This window comes from Tursiops truncatus, chromosome 16 (assembly GCF_011762595.2).
Source record: "Tursiops truncatus isolate mTurTru1 chromosome 16, mTurTru1.mat.Y, whole genome shotgun sequence".
In the NCBI taxonomy this organism is placed as follows: Eukaryota; Metazoa; Chordata; class Mammalia; order Artiodactyla; family Delphinidae; genus Tursiops; species Tursiops truncatus.
Window position 1 is genome coordinate 37,239,016 of NC_047049.1, and position 21,923 is coordinate 37,260,938.

The following is a 21,923-nucleotide window of genomic DNA, read 5'->3' on the forward strand; positions in this document are numbered from 1 at the left end:
ATCCTCCTGGTGCCTCTGAGGCCCCTGCGAAGGCCAGTTTCCTCTGCATTTGCGTAGGACAAGTAGGAGAGTTGATGGTAAGGAGAGTTTGTCCATTGACTAAATGATGGTGAAACTCGGTAACAGCTCTAGGTTTCTTCGAAACCTTCATGAAACAGAACAGCAGGGGCTACCTGAACCCAGCTGTGGGCCACTTTCTTTTTTCCTTTTTTGGTAAGTAGACGCTTGGGGAAAAGGTGGTTTGCTCTAAAGTGGTCCTTGAAAAGAAACCAGGGCTAGGTCATTACCAGGAGTAGGGATGAAGTAATTAGAAGCATTCTCTGCAATGAACGGTGTCTTCTCCTCGGCAAGTGTGTGTGCTGAATGCAAAGAATTGCACGCTTGGATTGGATTCTGCTGAAGATTATTTACTTAAATCTCTGAAACGCTGTGAAAACTGGGAGTGAGTTAGTTCACATTCTTGACATGTTTGGCTAAGTATGCAGATTCATTTCCCGTCCCTGGCCTTCATTTTAAAAAGCCCAACTCCTGGTAAGTTCTATGACATCCCGAACCTACCACTTTCTAGCTGTGTCATCTTGGACCAGTTTCTTATGTCTCTGAGCCTCAGGAGCTTCATCTATAAAATGGGGATACTAATTTTACCTGCCCTGGGGTTATCCTGAGTGTCATGGAATATACTATGTAAAGTGCTTACCACTGTGCTCTGCACATAGAAAATAACAAATGTGAGCTGTTATTATTACTATTATTGTTAGAGAAAGATGACTTAGGAAAATCATTCCCTCTCATAACCATCACTGCACCTCTAGGTAGCTTTAAATCTCGCTAGGAAGCCAGTTCATTATAAACTCAGTGGGGACTGTAAGTTTGGCCTTAGTTAGAGTCATTTTTCCTCAGAAATTCTTACTGACCCTTGAGTGAATGAATGAATAAATGCTTTATGGTTTATTGTAATGCTCCTTAACATACCCTGCACAGGATCCTGGTTTTCCTCCGCCAGTCTAGTCTCCCCACTCTTGTGATACCAATCACACGTGTATTGTACTAACTGGTTCAATATCTACTTGCCATCCACAGAAGCAGGGGGCCGGGCACATAGGAGGTACTCAGGAAACATCTGTTGACCCAATGAATGAATGCATTCAACTAATGAACATTTCTTATTTTAATTGCATCAAGTACCAAAGTAAAACATTGCTGATACAGAATTATCCCATAGAAGAAAAATGTACCAACCTTATCCTCAGTAGAGGAGATAATTACAACAGTACCTACATTCTCCCTGTTTGGTCTCTATTCAGTCAATAGGTGATCTCAGAAAGTCCCTACTTTATGCTGCCTCCCACTATTTGGGAAGTCCTTTTTGGAGGCAAGGAGAATATGGGAGAGCTGCTCTACCATTTGAAACTGCCTAATAAACACCTGTACTTCACTTATCATTTTGCCTCTTGTTTAAAGATTTCTGCCTATGAAGCCAAAAATTTGAGCAAAGAAATGCACCGGACTAAAGAAGCCTGATGAGTCTTTTGTGTTTTTTATGAAAAGCTGGAGTCATATATATTGAAATTTGTTAAAAACTAGACAATTGAATTACCTGGAGAGGGAGGTTAACTGAATTTCAATTTAAATCATTATTAACTAGAAATCCTTTCTTGCATCAACTTCTGCATTTCTGTCTTTCCTGAATGCTTGGTTCACTTCTTTTTTCTTTTTTTTTAAGTGCCTCTGGTATACATGGCATATTAAAGTTGAATGAATCTTGCAAAGCCTTGGAATCAGGATTTCTTTAGAATGTAGTAAGCTCTATGGGGACAGAGTTTTTTGTCTTTTTTCCTTCACTTTGGAATCCTCAGTACCCAGAACAGTGCCTGTCACATATTGAATGAATAATCCAAGAACATTCAGACCATCAGCAATTAGGAAGCTGTGTTATATAATTAGAAGATGTAGCAAAAGAAATGAAAAACTAACAGCTTATGAAGTCTGACAAGAGACAAAAAAATGAAAATGAAAAAGCTTTCAAGTCTTACTTATTAATATGTAAGTTCCATAAAGACAAGAATCATGTCTAACTTGTCTAAAATATATCCCCAAAACCTAGCACAGAGTAGGTCACATAGTAGACACTGAATAAATTTTTGTTGAATGGTTAAATGATGTAAAAAAGGAAAGCTTAAGTGAAAATGAGCACTACATTCTAAAAAATCCAAGAGAAAGAATCCTAGAAATATAATACTTAAGTGGGCCCTCTCTGTAGTTGGTGTGTTTGTGATGCACACATGTGCCAGAGTGGGGAGGGGAGGGCATTGATGCTTTTCCCTGTGTAAACAGTCAGCATAGCTCCTGTGGCAGTATGTTCTGCATTCTGGTTTATCACCTCCCAACAACATGTTTTCAGGGTTTCTTGGCTCACATTTTTATTTTCTTGGTATTCTTTTTATTAGAATTGATTTAAAGGTGACAAGAGTTAGATCTAGCATAGGACCCACTTCTACAAGACAAGTCACCAACTTCCAACTCACACAGTATATTTTAACCATTCAAATAAACCATGTTTATTTACCCTTTGGAAAACAGTTAAACTATTTACTGCAAACCAAAAGATTGTCAAAAAATGAAGTGTCAATGATACAGAGGCCATTGTGGAGAAAACAAAAACTGGCATGTGTCACTTCATTGAGAAGAGTTTATTATCTGGGGTGAACAGCACTCTGACAAATTAGCTCTATATTAGAGGAAAGAGCTAAAAGAATGTGCCTATAACCAGGATATCTGTTCATGTAATAAACTATATTGATAGTAGCAATAATGAAAACCTTATAATTATTTCAACAGATGCTAAAAATTGTCATAAAATTAACATATATTACTGATAAAACCTATGGTAAACTCATAAAAGGAGGATGCTATCTTAGAGGGATAAAAACTATTTTAGGGCTTCCCTGGTGGCGCAGAGGTTGAGAGTCCGCCTGCTGATGCAGGGGACGTGGGTTCGTGACCCGGTCCGGGAAGATCCCACATGCCGCGGAGCGGCTGGGCCCGTGAGCCATGGCCGCTGAGCCTGCGCTCCGCAACGGGAGAGGCCACAGCAGTGAGAGGCCCGGGTACCCAAAAAAAAAAAAAAAAAAAAAAAACTATTTTAAAACTATAACAAACATCACAATTAAGAACAAATTACTAGAATCATCTACATTAAATTGGGAAGACATCAAAGATCCTTGCATCGATGTTTTTGAAATTCCTAGGGAATGCATTAAGGCATGGAACATATTTAAGAGATGTGAACATTGGAAAAGAAAGGCAAAATGGTTACTAATTGTTGCCAATATGATTATACTCCTAGAAAACTCAGGTGAACTAACTTTTAGAATTAATAAGACCCTTCTAGTCACTACTAGAGAGGCTGAATTATAAATACTCAAAGCTCAATAATTTTTCTGTATGCCATAATAATCGATGCAAATATATCTCTGTATATTTTTATTAACAAACAACATAGAATACAAAGGAATATCTCCAGGAAGATATATACAGAATTTATACAAGCAAACATTTAAAAATTTTTAATGATATTTTTAAAAATTTGAATAGATTTGGTAGAAATATATACCATGTCCCTGAAGGGGAATACTGAATATTATGAATTTTTCCATTTTCCTCTAATTAATCTATAGATTAAACATAATCACAATGGGATTTTGTTAATATGAAAAAATAATTCTAAAGTTCGTCTGGAAAAAACTGACAGGTGAATGTAACTGATAAGTTTATGAGCAAGCAGGTCATAAGCATTGAACTTAGCTATTAAGACATATTGTAAAATTAGATAAATAAAACAATTCACTATTGATTCTAGAATTGACACAAATCAATGGAAATAATGGCTATAAAAGCACTTAGTGTGATAAAGGAAGCATTACAAAACTAATGAGAAAGGAAGAATTATTTAACAAATGATATAAGGAAAATTGACTATTTGGTTAAAAAAGAAGAAAGAAAGAAAGAAAAAAGAAATCAAATGTGATACTATTCTTATACCATATATTACAATAATTTCTAGATGGATTGAAGAGGCAAATATAAACAAATATACATTTTCTCTTTAAAAAAGAAAGGAAAATTTAGGTAAATATTCAAAACCCCCAGAAAACAAAACTAAAAGTTTACAGACCAATTATAAAAAAACACTTGTAAATGGCTCATAGTAAAAGTATTAATATCCCTAATATAGAGAAAACTTACTAACAAATGTTAAAACTTGGCTCAAATTTTTTAAGAATTAAAAAAATTTAAAATAGCTTTTAAAGTATTAAAAGCACTAAACTGAAAAGATATATGCAGCCCCATGTTCATTGCAACATTATTTACAATCCAAGATATGGAAACAATCTAAGTGTCCATCAGTGAATGAATGGATAAAGAAATTGTTATATATATATATATATATATATATATATATATATATTTGTCCATCTCCTATTGATGGACATTAAGTTGCTTTAATTTTTTACTCTTGCAAACATTGTTATAATAAATGTCCTGCACATGTCTCTTTGTACACTTGTGCAAGAGTTTTTATAAGGCATAATGTTAAAATGTATTAAAATTGTGAGTTCAAGGGAATCCGTTATATATTTTTTCTACTCTGTATGTTTTTAATAATTTGAAAATTAATAAAAAAGAAATATTGTGAAGAATACCTTAAAGCCAACTGATGAAATTTTCCCATAATTAAAATGGGTACATCCAGGTTGGGATGCGGTAAGAGACTGGGGAGCCTGCTTGGTAGCAGGTCCCCAAGGAGGTAGCAAGACCACTATGGCACCAGAACTCAACGCATTTCAAGTCTACACATGTTCCCTGGAAGCAAAGAGCCATGAAGGGTGTAGACAAGGAGCTATCACAGGCAATTCTGGTGACCTTGATATTACTTGACTGTCCTCTAATTTCCTGGCACCAAGCACTGGTATGATTCTAGGAAGTAGGGAGACTCCCCCTCCAAATGACTGAGATTGAATTTCCCATCTAGCTGCTGGAAATCAGGGCAGGCTGTCATATTTTATTTGATTAAAGAGAAAAGAACTACAATGAGACACCACTTCCAAGCCATTAGATGGCTATTATCAAACAACAAACAAACTAAACTAAAAAAAACAGAAACAAACAAAAAAAACTCCAGAAAATAACAAGTGTTGGTGAGGATGTGGAGAAATTGAAACCTTTGTGTATTACTGGTGGGAATATAAAATGGTACAGCCACTGTGGGAAATGGCATGATGGCTCCCAAAACATTTAAAGAGAATTACCGTATGATCCAGCAATCTTACTTCTGGGTATATACCCAAAAGAAGTGAAAGCGGGGACTTGAATAGATATTTGTACACCCATATTCATAGCAGCATTACTCACAATTGCCAGAAGGTGGAAGCAACCCAAGTTGCTTCCATCAACAGATGAACGCATCAACAAAATGTAGTATATACACACAATGGAATATTACGTATCCTTAAAAAAGGAAGGAAATTCTGACACATGCTACAACATGGATGAACCTTGAAGACATCATGTTAACTGAAATAAGCCAGTCACAGAAGGATAAATGCACAATTCCACTTATGTAGGTTTCCTAGAGTCAAATTCATAGAGACAGAAAGTAGTATGGTAGTTGTCAGGGGCTGGGGAGTTAGTGTCTAATAGGTACAGAGTATCGGTTAGGGAGGATGGGAAAATTATGGAGATGGACGCTGATGATGCTTGAAGAATAACGTGAACTTACTTAATGCCACCGAACTGTACACTTTAAAATGGTAAATTTTACGTTGTGTATATTTTACCACAGTTTTAAAAAAGAGAAGAATAAATTGATATTTATTACATGTAAAAAAGAGGGTAGGAGGGTATTTACAAACCTACAAGAGAAGCATGAGGCCCCCTTTCTCCAGCAGAAAAATAGATTCAGTCTATTTCTTTACCCCTTAACATCCTATTTAACAGAAATGGCCAAAAAAAAATGGGAAAAATACACACACACACACACACACACACACGAATATGCTCTGCCTGGTAAGTAATCAATATATATATATGTGTATATATGTATGTGTTTATATATATATATATATATAAATAGATAAAAATCATGTTCAGCCTCATGAGTAAACAAAGGAATGTAGGTTAGAAACCACAGCAAAATCCAAGTTTTAACCTATCAAATTGACATCTTTAAAAAATTACTAACTTCTAAAAAGAGATCAAAACTGTTCGAAGTTAAAATTTTCACAACCTCTGCATAGTAAGTTGGCAATATATGTCACATTTTTTAAGTATGTTTTTTGACTCAATATTTATACTTTAGGAATCTAGCTTAAAGAAATAATCAAGGATGCAGACAATAATTTGTAATATGTTTATTTAAGCATTAGTTAGGATAGTGAAAAACTGGAAACAACCTACATAAATATTAATAGGAAATGGTTGAATAAATTCCAATAGATCAAAACAGTGGAATTTAATGCAGTCATTTGAAAATGTGCTCTCAAAGCATACTTTCCTGTCTGGAATAGTTCTATGATATAATGTTAAGAGAGAAAACCCAAAATATGTAACAGTAGAACCACAATGTATTATGATCTTCATTCTATTAAAACATAAGGTGTGTGTAATGTGCGTTTATATATATACACACATGAAGGCTATAGGAAAATATAAAAATCTTAACAAAGTTCTCAAGGTGGTGAGATTTTGAGTGACTTTTATACTTTTTCTGTATTTTTACAAGGAGCGGACAGGCTGCCTACTGACCTTGTTTTAAGGTACTTCAGAGGGCAGAACCAAGACCAGTAGCATTAGAAAAGCAACTGAAGCTGAGATGAGAAAGAAATTTCTAAGAAGCAGAACTTTCCCACGTGCAGCAGACCTCTGGGGGCTTCTCTCTGCCATCCTGAGCAATGTGATCACTAAGTAGAGTATTCTACCGTGGGGAGAAGTCACAGGAGCTGTGCTTCTCAGCTCTGGCTGAGCCATCACCAGCTGGGGGAAGGCAAGGGAGACGGGGCTTGAGGAGGTAGAATGCAGATTTCTGGGCCACACAACCCCCCACCTATCTGAATTGAAGCTCCAAGGCTGAGCTTTGGAAATGTGCATTTTCTTTAAATTTCTCCAGTGGTTTCAGAGGCGGCTAGATAATTTCTGCACTGGAGAATCCGCAGATTAGAAGATTTAAGGTTGCTTCCAGTGTGGGAACTCAAAGCAAGTCTGAGACTCAAAAGTCTGGAGATTGTCTGATTATTTACATTATAAAACCAAGGAGAGTAGTACAGATAAAAAGGGAAGTATGCTGGATGGGGCTGGGATGGAGAACGGAGTCACGTGAAGATCACCACTGCCCAGTGTTTAATAATTTCAGCACTTAACCTCCAGTCTAGGGGCCCCTCACGTTGTAACCCGAGTAAGAGAATGTTCTTCTTCTTAGAAAAATACATGCTGAAGTATTTAGTAGTAAAGGGGAATTTTTTGTCTACAACTAACTCTCACATGGTTCAGAAGAAAAAAAAAATTAGATAAGGTGATGAGAAAATGCAGATGTAGCTAAACTAGAAATTTAAGTAAAAGATAAATGGACATCTCTGTCCTATTTTTGAATCTTTTCAGTAAGCTTGAAATTTTATTAAAATAAACTGTTAACCCCCTGCCCCCCCCAAAAAAGATAATTAAAAGACAAAGCAAACACAATGGTAATCCCTAGGCCACTTCAATCTAAATCACTAGGCATGCTTTTGCATTCATTTGTTTATTCAACCAACATTGATCAAGGGCCTGATCTGTACTAGGCTCTGTATTCAAAGCACGGGATATATACCAGAGATCCAAACACTTTCCTGCCCTCACGCTGGTCACGTTAGAGTTGGGTTAACATAAAATGCAGATTTGGAGGACCCCAGACTGACTGCATTACAATCTCTGGAGAAGGGCCCAGGGATCCATATTATATAAAATCTCCTGAGATGTTGCTTATATACACTAATGCAGTGCTGCCTTCCAAAATATGGGCTTTGACCCATAGTGGTTTATAATAGCAATTCAGTGAGCCAAGATGTTTTTAAATTAAAAGAACAGAAAAAAGAAAAAGAGAAAACAACAGAAAGAGAAAGTAAGAAGGCTGACACACAGTAAGAGGCACTATTATTTCATAAAACTTTTGCTTGCATGCCCTGGGTCACTAAGTAAACTGGGTTTCATGTAGAAGACCGCTGCTGGAAAATGATTTACAAAATATATCACTTCTCTTTTCCTCTCTAGCCCCTGAACCCAACAGTTCTCCCTTAATCCAAACCTGGGTGTGCTGAGATGCTGGGGCACATCCACTGCCTTGAGAAGCATCAGGCTGCTCTGGGCATTTGACTCACTGGCCACATTCCTGACGTAATGGCGCTTCCTTTTCCTTCTGCATAGAGCCCAGAGCCGCACTCTCCCACAGACGGCAATGTCTCCAGCATGTCACATCGCTTTCTTTGAAGGACCCAGCATAGCACAGCACACTGTCTGTCCTGGCACTCTGTGGCAGAGGTAGAGCCACTGCAAGAAAGGAACTTCTGAGACCAAATGCTGCCACTTGCTGAGATGCTTTTTGGGGGAACGAGAACACAGGGCATAACACAACCAATTTTCCAGGCCAAAGTGCTGGGTATTCAATTCAGGCCCCTTGTGTCTGGTTGAAATCCTATGCAGCCCATACTTTCTGACCCAGATGAGAGAGAACGGTTGTCTTAAATCAAAATGAAATAGGATGGGGTTAGCAAACCCATATGAAATGCGCTGAGGAGTCCTCTCAGGGACCTGAGAGCCTGCTGAACTGACCAGACCAGGGATGCTCCTGCGGTTGACTTGTGAGCTGGCCACGCAAGTTTTGGTTGTCACTAAGAAGAGAAATCCAAAGGCTAGTTCAGCATAAATGGTCCCCTGGCTGCACTGAGGGCAGTCACAGGTGAGTCATCAGCAGTGCGGAGGCCTGAGAGATGCTGTTTTCATCTCCGTCTCATGGCGAGAGGAGTATCTCTTAAGGAACTGAAAAATGGAATTACTCAAACTAAAAACTGCTGACCTCACCAGGGCGATTCCTTTCCTGACCCGAGTCTGGGAATTGCTGTTGGTAAACCCCCCAAAATGAATTTGCTCATCAGAAAAGGGAAGAATGAGATACTCTCAGATACACTTGGTGACATGTTCACAGCCTTAGAAGCCAACCCTTCCCCACCTCAACCAAAGCACTGAAATGCTTGATTCTGTGCAGTTGCGGTAGAAATGCCCTCTATCAAAAGCAGCCTCCAGTACCACAAGCCAAAGATAAATAACAGAGGAAATCATGGAGACCATGACCTCTTGGTGACCCCTTGGAGCTAAATCTCCGCTAGACCTCAGAATATCAAAAAGGCCACCAGCCTGCCAGCCACAGTTTATGTGTGAGCAGCCTGGAAGCCATCTCCGCCTGCAGAAGACCGGCTCTCTAGAAGCGCGAGAAGAGAAATCTCAAAGGAATTTCTTGTTCTATTCCCCAAAGCAAGGGTCTGTTGTTTAGGTGAAGAGCCCCCTTCTGAGAAATGAGCTCATTCCTGGGGCTCTGCAAGGGTCACCCTGAAAAGGTATTTGCCTGGGAGTTGGGACGGTGCCTATCTCCCATCCAGTGTGAGATATTAGTGTTTGAAAAATGTGTTCTCTCACTAACTAGCCAAAAAGTGAACCTCAGGATCTCACAGGGGCCTTCTTCCCTGGTAGATTTCACTTATGGATGCAAATCAGCAAACATTACAGAGTGTTTGCTAGCTGCCAAGGATTGTGCAACCTTCTCCGAGGATGCTGAGAAGAATCGGACTCGAGTTGCTCTTGGAGGGAAGCACTGAGCGGACGGAAGCATGGGGTCCCCTCTCGAGACAGTGTCACAGGGTCCCCTCTCGAGACAGTGTCACAGCAAAGACTCTCCTGGCTACCACTTTTGGTTTAGAAACCTCGGAGGCACAAGACAGCAACGGAGGCTAAAGGAAGCCAGTATCTAACAGCCAGGGAGTGGCCCCGAATTGCTCTTGGAGTGTCTGGCCTGAAGACTCAGCTAAATCTTCAGAATAAAAGGTGTGGAGAGAAGCTGCAAGACAAACCTGACCCTGAGTCTAGTAGGAAGGAGACCTTGACCACAGGAGGGATTCAAACAGATGGAATTTGCATCTCTTGGTTTTTAGAATCACCAGGCAGTACAAAGGTCAATTAATTGATAGAGATTATATACGTAGACATAGATGTCATTGGGTTTTTTGTTTTTTACACCTCTCTCCTCTTGTCAAAGAGGTCATCTCTCTCCCATAACCTAAAATGGCCTCAAAGTTTAGAAGGCTTCTGGGTCCTCTTCTCAGAATATAAAGGATTTGGGTGAAATAAGTGGATTTCCAAGTATGCTTTAGTCATGGAAGTTGTTATTCAGACAAAATCTTCTATTGTCTTGTAAATAAATGAATCGCATACGGGAAGAGCAGCCTTCAGATGGAAACAGGACTCCCCCTGGGTTCCTCTGAGAGTTCCTCAAAGTACAGTTTAAACCATGACTAAGGACTTCTCAGATCCTTGCTCGCTGATTCTGGAACTTTTGACCCTGTGGCAGATGCCCCTCAGAATTTGTGACTTCTGTCCTTGACCCACCATGGGGCCGTCGTCCAAATGGCTTATCTAAACCTTGTGAACCCCAAGTGTCCTATTTCAGCAAATCCACCCTCCAGAAGTGAGCTCGCCCAGGCCTTGGTTTGATGATGGGTGAGAATGACCACTCAGAACTAGTTAATGTCACTGTCGCTTTGGTTTTCTGCCACCGCAACAGACAAGCAATAAAAAAATATGAAATTAAGGGAGAAAAAACTAATAAAACTGTTTCATGCACAGGACATTAGTTTAGTATACTAATTCTGTTCGCATGTAAAGAACCTGCTCTCAGGAATCCCACTGTAAATACTCCTTTGTTCAGAGAACTGTCAATTCACACCCACTCCTTGTGAATGCTAAACTAGAGTCTTGTGCATGAAAACATTTTATTCAATCTCATGGTTATAAAATATTCTTTAAAGTTGCCAAAGAAATCTGATAGGTTTGATTCACCTGGATTTTGCTTTTTCCCCCAAAGAGGATATGCCTCCTTGTGTTTCACTGATCTTTTATTGTGGACTCCAACAATTTGCTGACTCCAGTGAACATTTGTCAATTGTCTCCCTAACACCTATTGCCTTTCTTTCCAAAGACTTCTTTTGGATACCTTCTCTTTTCCTATCCTCAGTCCATGTGGTCCAAGATGGGGCATCACCACTATGCCTGACTTAATCAGTGCTTCACGCTGTGTTGGCCACAGAAACTGGATCGAGGTAAAATAAATATGAAATAAACTCATTCCATCAGACTGAAGCTTGGGACCTTGCAAGAGTTTTCCACTGGACTTGGATTTGAGAAGATCTGACATCAGAGCTTCTGTAGCCATGCCACTGTAGAGGGCAGGTCTAGGAAGCTGCCAGGACTCCCACAGGAAGGTCAAGAATAAAGCCAACACGCTAGAAGGTAGAGCCAAGAAATGGAGATGAACTGACACCTGAAGCCATCATCTGAGCCCGAATCCCTCCCTGGCCTTTTTAGTTACGTGAATCAATCAATTCTTATTTGGCTTAAACCAACCTGACTCAGGTTACGTCACTTGGAACATAACAAGTTCTCATTTATGCAATGACCATGGCGCTATTCCTAGAAAGGAAGAATTGTTGCTTTTTCTGATGTATATATGTTTAGTCCACCAACATTACTTATTACTAGTAGCACGGTAATTCCTACTTATTGAAGATTTTTTCCCCTAGGCACTATATCTACAGCTTTCCACGCATCAGCTCATTGGTACTATTATTATCTCCATTTTACAGATAAGAACACTGAGATGACCAATGTGATAATAGCTTGAAAGTGGCATTGGGACTTCCCTGGCTGTCCAGCGGTTAAGACTCTGTGCTTCCACTGCAGGGGGCATGGGTTTGATCCCTGGTCGGGGAACTAAGATCCCACATGCTGCACAGCGTGGCCAAAAAATAAAATAAAATAAAATAAAAAGTAAAATAGCTTGAAAGTGGCAGATATGGAATTTAAACCCCAATGTGCCTGACCCCATGGCCCATGACCACCTATTATGTGGTAGGCACTGTGTCAGCACTAAGGACAGAAGTGACATATGTTGTCCTTGTCCTTTAAGGAACTTTCAATGAAGTGAGAGAGATATACAACACGTGGGAGCTATAGGGCCAACCTCCTCCCCACCCCTTTTCATACTAGGGCCATAGCTAGTCAGTGGCATTTGCTTTTTTCTCAACCAGACACGGTACCACATCCCTGAAGCAGGGGAGGGCATTTGGAAATGTACGGAAAGTTCTCCATTGTCACAACGACTGGTTGGCAGGGGCACCACTGGCATTTAGTGGACACAGGCTGAAAGGTGCAGACCTATTCTGCCCAACAAAGAATAGTTCCACCCAAACTGTCAATAGTCCCCTAGACGGTGAAGTCAGATATTGAAATAATCCAACCTAGAACTGGTGGCAGGTAAAAAAGAGATGCAATTAGGGTTGCTTTAATAGAAAAATAAAGTTCAGAAGTCTGTGAAAAGCACATAGTAAAACAAAGTGTCCATCTGTAGTGTGTCCTTTGACCACGGCCAACCTTCATAGACCCTCTTCTGCTTATGAGCAAATCTTACAGCAAAGTTTCTCCCTATGATGATAAGCACATAGAATTCCTTCCTTCCCAAGATATTTAAGATCCAGATTTCCCTGAGAAGAGCCAGCCCTGGCAGGCTCTCATCCTTTCCAAGTGTGGCCTCTGAACCCCTTACAAAGACATTGGTCCTGTCTGCCCTTCTCCGTCTCTGTTTCCAGATTCTGTTCCCCTCTTCCTCGTCACTCCTTCTCATGCCTCCCTTCCCTCATTAGGCATCTTTTAAAAATGTACCCAAACCCAAAATGTGGAGGTCTGACTATATTGTTCAAATGTCTACAATGTGTAGGTTACACGTTCTCCCTAGTTAGGGTTAGCGTACGTATGGGTAGTGTTTTCCTTCAGGAACCCAACCACTTCTTGTGTTTTGCAGCGCCGCTTCTATGTGGCTTCTTGGGTTGGCAGCAATGTGTATCTTCAAACATCTGCCAAACTACCAGGGTCTTCACTCTGTGAGATTTTTAATTCATTAAACACAGAATTTATGACCTATCAGTTTGGCATTCTGAAAAGCAGACACTGAGATCCCATGAGACGTAGAAGGGAAAATGGCTGTGAAGGGCAAAGAGTACAAGGAGCAGAAGCAGGTGTGGAGAGCTTTCAGACGACGATGCTGGTCTGACACCTTGAAAGGAGAGAAGGAAGGAGGAAGACTGGGTAGTGCAACCTTGAGATTATCTCAGGCTGGCCCTGTGAGCACCAGGGCACCAGAGCAAAGACCGCCTGCCTGGTAGAGGAGGAAAGGGCTCAGGCAGAAACGGCCCAACTCCCGTGTCCCCAATCTGTTCAGTTCAGCAACTGACCACCAGCCAACTACCTTCCTTGCAGCAGGTTCTCCGGAAGGCAGATCCGAGTGGTACCCCTCCTGGCAGCCACATATGGCATTGCGGGGATGTTAAAAGTGGAAGTCAGTTTGGCATAAGGTGTGTGGGGTGTGTAGTTAAAAGAAAGAAGATTGCCTTGAAAGTAGGGGTCTGAACTGTGACATGATAAAACCATCAAAACCAGAATAGGATCTTTCCGTCTGGAGGACCAGGTCTCACTCGCAACTTCTAGACTGTTGGCCTGGTTGAAAGAGGATAATTTCACCACTTTAAAAAGGAACAGAACTGGAATGCCAAGAGTGCAAAGTATTCTGGGACTGCTGGGCATCCAACATGCTGTGTTAATCATAAAGGGGAAAAGCCCTCTGTTCTGGCCAGCAATCAGGGGAGTTATTTCGGGAGCAGCCTCATCAGTGACCCAGACATTTCCATTTGAGTTCCAAAGCTCTGAAGAGCATAAGCCTTGAGAGTCCTTTCCACTGGCCCGTGTTTCTTTCTCCACAGGGCTTTTTTGCACAAATCTGCTACAAATTCAACGTTCACCTTCTCAAGGGAGACTGCAGAGAAGCAGATCTTTGTCATCAGAGACGGTGAGCTTTCCTGGGAAGTGACTTGTCTGCCCATTCAAGGGACCTCACGGCTCACAGTCACCTGTCTTAACCAGCCTCATAAAAAAAGCATTCGGAATGCTACACACACCAGATCTTACCAGCCCATCTTCTGTCAGTAAAATGCCCCATATCAGAAAGCCCAACAAATGACAATCATTTCTACAATTTTTATGATGTCTTCTATGTGAATTTCTCTAACCTGAGCCATTGGATGCCTGAGAGATGAGGGAAAAGGGATTCAAAGAAAAGCATTGCATGATGCAAACCCTAATGGGATGACAGACCAATTCTCTACTCAGGTAAACTCAGACCCCCCTCTTACTCAAAAGGGAAGATAAACCAGTTACAGTATCCAACATTAATTGTGCACTTCTGCATGATCCCATTTAATATTTAGACCAACCCTATCAAGAAGGTAGTATTTTTATAATCCCCTTTGGAGAAATGAGGAGATCTAGTCTCAGTGTGCTTAACTCTTTTGCCTGAACTAACCCAGGGAGCAAAAGGCTGAGCTGAGACTTGAACCCAGGCCATTCTGAGTCCAGAGCCTGGACCCTTAACCACACTTCCCTATCTCCCAGTCATTGTGATCAGGGCTGATTCAGACTTTGGGGGACCCTGAGCCTACACGTTTGGCGGGAAGCAGCCCTCTTTAAGAAAAAGAAAAATGTATATGAAAACAAAATTCAATACAGGGCCTTAGAAGGGGTCCATGCAGGTGAGGGAGGCGGAAGCTTAAGCTCCATCACCTTCCCAGTAAATCCGCTTTGACTGTGATAATGCCATGGTTGCCAACAATGTTACCGTGAAGAAGAAGAATTATTCTTCAAATGCAAACATATGAAAATCTGGTTGGATTAGGATTTTAGGATTTACTTTGGAAAACAAAGCTGTTCTGAGTGCTTAGAGACCCCACCTGCTCCCTTCCCAACCACCATATAATTCCTCTGCATCTGAGTCATACCCCACCTGCTCAGGTTCTCTCCACGTTATCCTTGTATCTCTATTCATCTGCCTCACTTTCAATTTCTTAGTAATAATTATAACTAACATTACTAGAGGTGACAGGCACTGCTCTAAGCAATTTTCTCATTGCTTGTTAGAAACTTTTCAGATGAGGAAACCAAAACCCTGAGAAATTAAACAGTTTGTCTCTGAAAGCTGCGTTCTTAACCATTACGCCAGAGGGCTTCCAACAGCCTAGGTCAATCAGACGTTAACGCAGGCAGACTCCACAGAGGCCAGAATGAAGTACAATAATTACAATGTCTTGATAAAGTACCAAATATAAGGCTAGATGCTCTGTAAGTCACAGACTTAATGCCTTGATCAGAATCCCCTTTAGGCACCTGTGAACAGTGCAAGATCAAAAATATATTTCAAGTCGAGTCAGCAGTTCTGAGACATACAAGACCGATTTAATTGATTAGAAAGACATTTTTTTCCCCTGGGTTGCAATTGCTGAAACCCAAAAAATAAGCTTGGCAGTGCCTGAATTTACATATTTATCATAAGTTTTATACTTCTTTTGTCATTATCAAATTACCCATACCAGAAAGTTGTGCTTCCCCTGAAAACGGGTCGCCAACCAGGAACCGTGCCTGAGGAAACTAGAGAGGTTGTGTCAGATTATCTGGTCAAACTGGCTTGGCAGTATTCCTGGGGCTGAAGCACCATGGAGAGTGCATATCTGAGTCACGTTCCTCGCACTTCAATGTTTGAAGGAAGCTCAAAATTTATGTAGTTCAAACCCCCTTCATTTACAGATGAAGGCAGTGAGACCCTGAAATACCAAAAGTCACAGAACTAATGAGCATCATTCATTCAGAAAACTAATTGAACTGATTATGGGGCTAGGATAGAGGACTTTCCACTGCCCCATGCTGCCCCATGGTTGAGACATACCATTGGGCACAGGATCAGTAATCCTGTGATCTTTTTTTAGAAAAATTTCTATCTATGACATACACATACAAGGTTTTCATTGGTCTGGGCTCTGCCTGCCTATCACCATCATCTCCTGCACTTCCCCAGTATGAACCCTTCTTCTTTATATTTCCCAGAAAGTACTCACTATGCGCTCTTGTCTCAGCTCAGGCTGCTGTAATGAAATACCGTAAGCTGGTGGCTTATAAACAAAGGAAATTTATTTTTCATAGTTCCAGAGACTGGAAGTCTGAGATAAAGGTGCCAGCATGGTTGGGTTCTGATGAGAGCCCTCTTCCAGGTTGCAAACAGCCGACTTCTTGCTGTATCCTCACAAGGTGGAAAGAGGGGGCACTAATTCCATTCATGAGGGCTCCACCTTCATGGCCTAATTACCTCCCAATGGCCCCACCTCCAAATATCCTCCCCTTGGGAATTAGATTTCAACACATGAATTTTGGGAGGGGGACACAAACATTCAGTCCCTAACAACCCTCTCTGCTCTGAGCCTTTGTGTAGGCTGCTTTCTCCATCTGGATTGCCTTTCTTCCTATTCACCACCATAGGAATTCCTTCATTTATCAAAATTCACAGGTGTCACCTTCACAGTGAAACTTCCCATGAAGACTGCACATTCCCCACCCATTCATCCAGAAAGGATTAGTTTGATCACTTTTCTATTCTCTCAATGCACAGTTCTCAGGGCTTTTAGCACTTGCCACATTTTATTTTGGCTCTTGGTTTAATTTTATTCCCTCCATTTAACTCTGAACTGCTTAAAGTCAGAGACCCAATGTTGGTCATCTTTTTAATCACTTACTGCCTCGGCTCTAGTGGGTACTAAAAATACTGTAACAATATCAGTAACATTCAATCCCTACAGTAATCCTAAAGGGAGGGTGTGATAGGGGTGGATACTACCAGTGCACACCAAGGCTTCTGGTTCTCTTCTTAAATTTAGACATGGCCACATGACCTGCTTTGGCCAATGAAATTTAAGCAGAAGTGATATATGTCACCTCCACATAGAATTACCCAAGAACAGGTACTCTTTTCCCCTGCAATGGTGGGCCCTAAAGTCTTGTGTTGGACAGGCAATATCATAAGATGGGGAAGCTTCAGTCACCTTCTGCTGACCCACACTGGACATACAGTATGGGTGAGAAATAGATCTCTGTGGTTTTAAATCACTGATATTTTGTATTTGTTACTGCAGCATGACTTAGCCTTTTCTGACTAATACCAAGAGGGTCTAATATTATCCTCTTTTTATAAATGAGTTAAGGTCACCCAGGTGGTAGGTGGCAGAGTGAGGATTCGAACTCTACTAGGTATAATGTTAGAGCTTGTCTTCCAGACCACTAAGGAATAGAGAAGGAGAAAAGCAATCAATCTTCTTCCACACTGAGCATCCCAATTGTTGCTTCCTTTCCAGCTCCCAGCCATTGTCGGGAATTGGTAGAGCAGCTATTCCTTCAGGGGGTATCTAAGCAAGTTCTCCCCTACCTCCTTCCCATGTGCGGGAAACTAGGGGCACCCACAGTGCTCTTCAGCTTGAGAGATTTGTGCTTATCGGTAACAGAGCAACAGAGACTGCACTTTATTTCCCCCACTTCCGCATGACCTCTATGCCAAGGATCCCCAGGTCTCTGGCGAAGGGATGAGCCTGTCTTTTCCAACATCCAGACATCACAAGCCCCTAACACTCCAAGGTAGGAGTACCTCTACAGAATTTGATCAAATCGTTCCTATTATGATCTAATGGCCAAATCTTAGGCCTGGGATTTATTACTAACCATCACCTTAACTCACCTTGCAGCTTTGAGTTTATCACTTTCCCCATTATTTCAGTCTGTCCACTTGTAAAAGAGAAGAATGACCATTTGCCGTCATCAAATAATAACTGTGCTTTGCATGGAAATGAGCAGTCCTGGTTAGCACACATATCAGGGTTACACAGTCAATATTAATTATCTCATGTATTTCTCACTATGGCCCTAGGAGAAAGGCATTATTATATCCTCTGTTTACAGCCATGGAAACTGAGGCTCAGAGAAATTAACTAATTTACTCAAAGGTATCAAAACAAATGAGTTATGAAGTCAGGGTGCAAACAGGACTTTAAAGACTGTTCTTTCTACAAGTCAAATTAGGTTTTATTTAATAGGATCCAGAATGCATAGTTTTAAACATTTATCTTCGGTGTCCAAAGTCCTCTGAAAATATATGCCTAAAAGACTCTCTCACAGTAATTACCATTAAAGTCACAGTCAGTCAATGATATTTATAAACTACCCTTTATGTCCTACCAAGAATAATGACAATAACATTTTACATTCCAGATTCCCTTTCAACTTCTCAAAGTACTATCCACATCAGCTGATGCATTTTATTCTCTCAGAAATACTATGATTCCTGAGAGATGAGGTCAAAGAATTTGCCTAGGCAATGGTAAAGTCTCCTGACTCTTCATCCAATGAAATTTCTTTTGGGAGGAGGAATGTGTGTTTATGCATGTGTGATTTAATTATTCTATTCGATTTTTTTAGGTAAAAGAATCAGTCTTTGTTGTAACAAACCAAACAGTACAGATCTGATTTTCAAATGAATCACCTTCCTCATTCTTCTTCCAATCCCACCTTCCCAAAGTTATCCATGGCAATGGATTGGTATATAATCTCCCACTTTCACTCCAGACGATGAAAATCCACGGTTTCTAAGATAATATCATAGACCGAGTCATGGAGTAAAATGCACGTCCTCCAGGAAGTCAGGAAGTGTGATTTTGATAATTTTTAGCACAGGAATCCATCTGAGATTCCGTCATTGACCCTAGAGTCTATTGCTGCATCCCCTACTCATCTCATGCCTGAATCCCCCTTCCTAGCTCCAGGCCTCTCAGCCTAACCAGTTACAAACAAGGCTCCCAGGATTAATTGGCACTTGTTGAGTTCGGTATGTTCCCAGTTTCTCACCCACTTGACATAATGTGTGTTCATCCTTGTGCATAAAAATTATGAACCAAACCCACTCTGTCACCCTAGCCAGCTGCCCCTCAATTTCTGCTGAGGTTATTTTGTGGTGTCTAAAGATGACTTTACAAGAACTTTAAATTAGGAGTGAAGTCTTGGTACACAGGGACATCTAAATAACTGATCCTGAAGTGCAAACTCCCTGAACGCAGCAGATCCACCCACTAATCCCTTCCTGCCACTCTCCTGACAGTGTAAGAGCGTCTCTTGGGCTCTGTCCTAAAATTGGTTTACAATCGTTTAACTTACTCTCACATCACATCAATTTTGACATTATAATGTGATTTACATTGATTTGAGGCTGCCATCAGAGTGAGCTCATAACTATGTCAAAACCTCTGTTGAGTAAATAAAGAACTGATTTTGAATGTGGAGAATGATGGAGGATGGAAAAATCACGGAAGGGGACCAGAAACAATGCAAGCTCAGTAGGGAAATTTTAGACATCAAACATTTTTTTTTTTAACACAAAATACCAAAGGTCACTAGTCTCCCACATCAAATACACAGACAATTTTTTTTTTTAACAAATCCATTTCAGTCTGAGTCTTGAGACAAGTCTAAAATATGTGATGCTGCAAAGAAATTTCTAGGATAATTTTAAATTTGTTGTTTTTTAAAAACGAAGGAGGAACTGTTTGGGATGGCGGAGGAGGGAGTGAAGAAGAATAGCACCATCTTCCTCTCCATCCTCCTTCAGCACGGGGACTTCAACCTACCCAGAGACGTCGACATCTAAATAACTGATCCTGAGTGCAAAATCCCAGAATCATACTCATTTGCAGGCCTAAGATGCCACCAGAAGGGCAAAGCAGGCTCCAAAACGTGGCACTGTGCCTGCTTTGAAAGAGCTAGTAGCCCCCTCTGTACTCATTTAAGGCTGCCTGGAGCACCCATACTTCGCCCAAAAGCAACTCCTGCATCTATCTTGGCAACAGTTCAACAAGGGGATGAGGTTTGGCCAAAGGTGGGTGGAATCAGCCTGAACATGTTCCTTCGCCCGTATTATCCTGCCTGAAAAAGGCAGATGGAGACGGAAGGCTTTCAGGCTGAGTTCCCGCCGACCTTAACTGGAAGAACTTGCGCTCTTTCACATCTGCAGCTGTGTCCTCCTCAGGGAGTTGTCCAACTAAAAGTGATTTTAAACATCTGTCAGCTAAATCAGAGCTCCAGATTTAGCACTCAGGAACATTATGTGGATTTGTGATGCTTGCTGGAGAACGCTGGATACATAAACCAAGCTCACATGAGACAGCCGGGTGGCACTCTGGATGGTAATTTCATCTATGACACATTTAATTTGCCTGCACATTTATGAACGTTATGTAAAGGGAAAGAGTGACCATTTCCCTGCAAAGAGCTTTCGGAATTACTGCAAGATCAATAGCCAGAAGGGAGAGTCTTTACACTGGAACACTGACTGTATTCTGATCCAGTCATTTGCCTAGAATTAAAAGAAAAAAAAGTCCCAACGGGCTCGTTTTGTCTGAATTTCCTGACACTCTTATTTTCTGCCCTTTCTGGTACAGCTATAACTTTGCTCCCCTGTACCCATCCTGGAGGAAGAGAAATTCTGCACACAGTCATGATTCCTAGTTGCCATCGTTGAAGATGTCAAGCATGGGAGGACCATCCTCGCCCTCCACCTGAAGAGATGTACTACTGTTCAGGAGAACTATGAAGCCAGGGCTTCACTCAAACACTCTCTCTTTGCTGAGGCAATACTCCTGGATGATTGGCTAGAAATCCTTAGTGCATTATGGGGCTTTGAAACCCATCCTGTCAGTTCCTGAGATCATGGTGCCCTTGAAGGGAGACAAGGGGAGACACAGCCTTGCAACTCACTATGGGTTCCCAACAGATGACTGATCACAGTGGACCACAACTTGTGAATTTGCTTTGCTTAGGTTAGTACAAAAGCTCACGGCCTCCAAAGTCCATTTCTCCATTAAGCCTTCCCTAGTTCCTCAGACAGAGTTACTCCCTTCACTGAGCTCCCAAGACAGCCTGTGGGTGGCTCACATCTGGTATGAATGTGTGATTTTGTTAGGCAGTGTCTTCAGATGCCATTGTGATCTCTAAGGAAGCAGAGATAGCGTTTAATTTGTCCTGTTTGTACTCCCAATATTAGGACAGGCCCAGAGACTGGGGCCAACTGATATTTTGTAGATAGTGAATAAATGCACGAGGGATGGGCACTAGTTTGAACAGCTTAAGAATATACCACCCAGAGGCAAGGAAAGGTGCTTCTGGTGTGGGGTTGATGGCATGAGGAGAACCCTTGCAAATGTACCCTAGATAATCCACACATGGAGAGCACCTGTATGCAGGGGACTGACTCAACACAGGTTTCTCTTGCTGTTGGAGAGAGGGTAGCCCTCTCAAAGGTACCAAGGTCCAGGCGAGGACAGCCAGGCGCTAGGACACAGGAAGAGCAGCGCCATCTGCATGGAGTTGTTTGAGGGGGCTGAGCAGGGAGGGGCTTCTGCCTCAAAATGTCTTCTTTCTGTAAGTAGAGTGTTTGAAATGTATTCCTGAGGGCATTTTGGTTCTTCCTTCTATTCATCCCACCTCCAGGATGACACACTTACCTTAGGAGGTCACTTAAGGTAATAGTTAAAACCAAAGACTGTAGCACCAGACAGATCAGGGTTCAAATCCCGGTCCATAATTCACCAAGGTGTACTATCCTGGGAAAATGACTAAACATCTCTGAGCTAACTCATTAGGTAGCTGAAGGGATTAAACGA

General features: G+C 41.2%; 1 long non-coding RNA gene across 1 annotated transcript in view; it reads right to left on the reverse strand.

Moving 5' to 3' along the window:
* The window catches only part of LOC117308482 (uncharacterized), a 431,073-nt gene that overhangs the window by 242,478 nt on the left and 166,672 nt on the right, over positions 1 to 21,923 (reverse strand). The window lies entirely within an intron of this gene.